A 5,645-nucleotide genomic window follows, 5' to 3' on the forward strand; every position below is an offset into this window, starting at 1 on the left:
TGAAACATATGCGCAAGATTTACTAGTTAATTCAAATATCTAAGGTGACAATTTACAGTTTATTCCTTCATATCCAAATTATTTAATAATCAAGCAACGGGGGATTATATGTAGTGCATAAAACTATCGCATATAATAGGATTCCCCAAAAAAGTATTATGATTGCAATAGTTATGCCAGAGGTGGTTTGGGGGTACATAAAATTAACACATACAGCAAGATTCCCATGAAAACATCAAGAGCATAACAAACATACACAGGGGTGTTTCCTGAGGGTAAGTACTAGTTTCAGTGTGATTATTGTACATGGACATTAACAACCCACGTATTTGTTTAACTGAATAATTGGTTAGAAAACAATTGTTACACATTCTCTGTGTTGCTACATCCTGTTTTTCTGTACTTTTTTTTCTCATAGTCTCACGCACAACACTTGTTACTGGGGCAGTGACATTTACATGAGAGCCATTGATCAAAACGTTGTGCGTATTATTACTAAAAACAATCACTTTCCCAGAAGCTACAATTACCGCAGTTAAGAGCATAAAGAACAAGTACAGAATGCACAAAAGTATAATTAAAGAAAATTGCACAGAGGTGGCCAAACAGTGAGTTCGCCAAAGCCTATGAACCCGGGACTTCAGGGAGTTACTTCCCTGGCCCTCGGGGTCCATGGCCCATAAGCCTGAGGAGGGCTCACAGACTGGATTTTCATCCATGTTATCCTTGTGCCTCAACTTCTCAGTGCTGATTTCGTATGCTGCGGCCACCAGCAATCTTCCATGTAGCTAGCTCTCTGTACATGGATATGTAGGACTCATTTGATAAGTAGGTTGCTCTCTGTGTGTGAACATATTGGACTTGTCTGCCATGTAGGTGGGTCTCAATATATGAACAGGTTGGACACATGTGCCATGTAGCTAGTACTCTGAATATGGACTTGTTGGGCTGCTTTGTCATATAGCTAGCTCTCAATGTATGGACATGTTGGATATATCTGCCATGTACTTAGAACTCTGTATATGGACATGTTGCACTACACGGCCATGTAGTAAGATCTCTGTATATAGACAAGTTGGACTCATCTGCCTTGTACATAGAACTCTGTATATGGATATGTTTCTCTAGTCTGCCATGTACCTAGCTCTCTGTATATGGACGTTTTGGACTTATCTTCCATGAAGCTAGCTCTCTGTATCTGGATATGTTGGACTGATCTGCCAAGTAGGTATATCTCTGTATATGAACATATTGGATTTGTCTGCCATGTAGGTAGCTCTCTGTATATAGACACGTTGGACTCATCTGCCTTGTACCTAGAACTCTGTATATGGAAATGTTGCAGTACCCTGCCATGTAACTAGCTCTCTGTATATGGACATTTTGGACTCATCTGCCATATACTTAGGTCTCTACATGGATATGTTAGACTGATCTGCCAGTAGGTAGCTCTCTGTATTTGAACATATTGGACTTGTCTTCCATGTAGCAAGCTCTCAGTATATGGACATGTTGGACACATCCGCCATATAGCTAGAACTCTGAATATGGACATGTTGGAGTACTCTGAAATGTAGCTAGCTCTTTGTATATAGGCAATTTGAAGTTCTCTGCCTTTGTAGCTAGAACTCTGTATATGGAATTATAGCACTACCCTGCCATATAGCTAGCGCTCTGTATACATACATTCTGGACTTGTCTGCCATGTAGCTAGCTCTCTGTACATGGATATGTTGGACTGATCTGCCACATAGGTAGCTCTCTGTATATGAACACATTGGACTTGTCTGCCATGAAGGTATCTCTCAGTATATGGACAAGTTGGACACATCTGCTATGTAGCTACTTCCCTGTATATGGACATGTTGGACTCTCTGCCATGTAGCTAGCTCTCAGTATATGGACACGTTGGACACATATGCTATGTAGCTAGAACTCTGTATATGGATATGTGGTACTACCCTGCCATCTAGTTAGATCTATGTATTTAGACAAGTTGGACTCAGCTGCCTTGTAGCTAGACCTCTGTATATGGAAATGTTGCACTACCATGCCATTTAGCTAGCTCTCTGTACATGGATATGTTGGACTGATCTGCCAACTAGGTAGCTTTCTGTATATGACCATATTGGCTGGTTTTCCATACAGCTAGCTCTCAGTATATGGACATGATGGACACATCTGCCATGTAGATAGAACTCTGTATATGGAAGTGTTGCACTATTCTGCCATGTAGCTAGCTCTCTGTATTTAGTCAAGTTGGACTCATCTGCCTTGTAGCTCGAACTCTGTATATGTAAATGTTGCACTACACAGCCATGTAGCAAGCTCTCTGTATATAGACAAGTTGGGCTCATCTGTCTTTTAGCTAGACCTCTGTATATGGAAATGTTGCACTACCCTGCCATTTAGCTAGCTCTCTGTACTTTGGTATGTTGGACTGATCTGCCAACTAGGTAGCTCTCTGTATATGACCATATTGGCTGGTCTTCCATACAGCTAGCTCTCAGTATATGGACACGTTGGACACATCTGCCATGTAGATAGAACTCTGTATATAGAAGAGTTGCACTACTCTGCCATGTCGCTATCTCTCTGTATATAGTTAAGCTGGACTTATCTGCCTTGTAGCTAGAACTCTGTATATGGAAATGTTTCCATACCTTGCCATGTAGCTAGCTCTCTGTATATGGACATTTTCGACTCTTCTGCCATGCAGTTAGGTTTCTGTACATTAGTATGTTGGACCGCTCTGCCAAGTAGGTAGCTTTCTGTATATGAACATATTGGACTTGTCTGCCATATAGCTAGCTCTCAGTATATGGACATGTTGGACACATCTGCCATGTAGCCAGATCTCTGTATATGGAAACTTTGTGCTACTCTTCCATGTACTTAGCTCTCTCTATATAGACAAGTTGGACGCATCTGCTAGAATCTAGAACTCTGTATATGGAAATGTTGCACTAGCCTGACATGTAGCTAGATTGCTAAATATGGACATTTTGGACTCATCTTCCATGTAGCTAGCACTATATACATGGATATGTTGGACTGATCTGCCAAGAAGTTAGCTCTCTGTATATGAACATATTGGACGTGTCTGCCATGTAGGTAGCTCTTAATATATGGAACACCTTGTACACATCCGCCATGTAGCTGAAACTCTGTATATGGAAATGTTGCACTACACAGCCATGTAGCTAGCTCTCTGTTTATGAACATTTTGGACTTGTGTGACATGTAGCTAGCTCTCTGTACATGGATATGTTACACTGATCAGCAAAGTAGATAGCTCTCTGAATATGAACATATTAGACTTGTCTGCCATGTAGCTACTTTCATTATATAAACATTTTGTACTCATCTTCCATGCACCTAGTATCCTGTATATGTACATGTTGGACTGCTCTGTCATGTAGTTACCTCTCAGTGTACGGACACATTGGACATATCTGTCATGTACCTAGAACTCTCTATATGGAAATGTTGCACTACTCTGCCATGTAGCTACCTCTCAGTATATAGACAAGTTGGACTCATCTGACTTTTATCTAGAACTCTGTATATGGAAATGTTGCACTACCCTGCCATGTAACTAGCTCTCTGTATATGGACATTTTGGACTTGTCTGCCATGTAGTTAGCTCTCTGTACAAGAATATGTTGGACTGATCTGCCAAGTAGGTAGCTCTCTGTATATGAACATATTGGATTTGTCTGCCTTGTAGCTAGCTCTCTGTATATGGACATGTTGGACACATCTGCCATATAACTAGAACTCTGAATATGGACATGTTGGAGTATGCTGAAATGTAGCTAGCTCTCTGTATATAGACAATTTGGACTCATCTGCCTTGTAGCTAGAACTCTGTTTATGGAAATGTAGCACTACCCTGTCATATAGATAGTTCCCTGTGCATGGATATGTTGGACTGATCTGAGAAGTAGGTAGCTCTCTAACTATTAACATATTGGACTTGTCCACCATGTATGTGGCTCTCAGTATATGGACTCATTGGACACATCTGCCATGTAGCTAGAACTCTGTATATGAAAACTTTGCACTATCATGCCATGTGGCTAGCTCTCTGTATATGGACATTTTGGACTCGTCTGCCGTATAGCTAGCTCTCTGTACATGGATACGTTGGAGTTATCTGTCAAGTAGGTAGCTCTTTGCATATGAACATATTGGACTTTCCTGCCATGTAACTAAATCTCAGTATATGGACATTTTGGACTCATCTGCCATGTAGCTAGTAACCTGTATATGGACACATTGTCCTGCTCTGCCATGTAGCTAGCTCTCAGTGTATGGACATATTGGCCACATCTGCCATGTACCTTGAACTCTGTATATGGAAATGTTACACTACCCTTCCATGTAGCTAGCTCTCTGTATATAGACAAGTTGGACTCATCTGCCTTTTAGCTAGAATTTGTATATGGACATGTTGCACTACCCTGCCATGCAGCTAGCTTTCTATATATGGACATTTTGGACTTGTGTGCCATGTAGGTAGCTCTTTGTATATAGACAAAATGGATTAATCTTCCTTGTACCTAGAACTCTGTATATGGAAATGTTGGAATACTCTACCATGTAGCCAGTTCTCTGTATATGGGCATTTTGGACTTTTTTGCCATGTAGCTAGCTCTATGTACATGGATATGTTGGACTGATCTGCAAATGGATACCTCTCTGTATATGAACATATTGGACTTGTTTGCCATGTCAATCACTCTCAACATTTGGACACCTTGGACACATCTGCCTGGTACCTAGAACACTGTATATGTAAATGTTGCACTACACTGCCGTGTATCTACCTCTGTGTATATGGAAATTTTCGTCTCCTCAGCTATTTAGCTAGCTCTCTGTACATGGATATGTTACAATGATCTGTGAAGTAGGTAGTTCTCTGTATATGAACATATTGGACTTGTCTGCCATGTAGCTAGCTCTCTGTATATGGATAAGTTGGACTAATCAGCCATGTAGATAGTACCCTGAATATGGACATGTTGAACTACTCTGCTATGTAGCTAGCTCTCAGTATATGGACACATTGGACACATCTGCCTAATAGCTATAACTCTGTACATGGAAATGTTGCACTACCCTGCCATGTGCCTAGCTCTCTGTATATGGATATTTTGGACTCATATGTTGGACTCATTTGATAACTAGGTTGCTGTCTGTATATGAACATATTGGAATTGTCAGCCATGTAGGTGGCTCTCACTATAAGGACACGTTGGACACATCTGCCATGTAGCTAGTACCCTGAATATGGACTTGTTGGGTTGCTCTGCCATGTAGCAAGCTCTCAATGTATGGACATGTTGGATACGTCTGCCATGTACCTAGAACTCTGTATATGGACATTTGCACTACCCGGCTATGTAGTTAAATCTCTGTATATAGACAAGTTGGACTCATCTGCCTTGTTCGTAGAACTCTGTATATGGAAATGTTGCACTACCCTGCCACATAGCTAGCTCTCTGTATATAGACAATTTGGATTCGTCTGCCATGTAGCTATCTCTCTGTACATGGATATGTTGGATTGATCTGCCAAATAGGTAGCTCTCTGTATATGAACATATTGGACTTGTCTGCCATGTAGCTAGCAGTATATG

Source organism: Chrysochloris asiatica, unplaced genomic scaffold, assembly GCF_000296735.1.
Source record: "Chrysochloris asiatica unplaced genomic scaffold, ChrAsi1.0 scaffold00152, whole genome shotgun sequence".
In the NCBI taxonomy this organism is placed as follows: Eukaryota; Metazoa; Chordata; class Mammalia; order Afrosoricida; family Chrysochloridae; genus Chrysochloris; species Chrysochloris asiatica.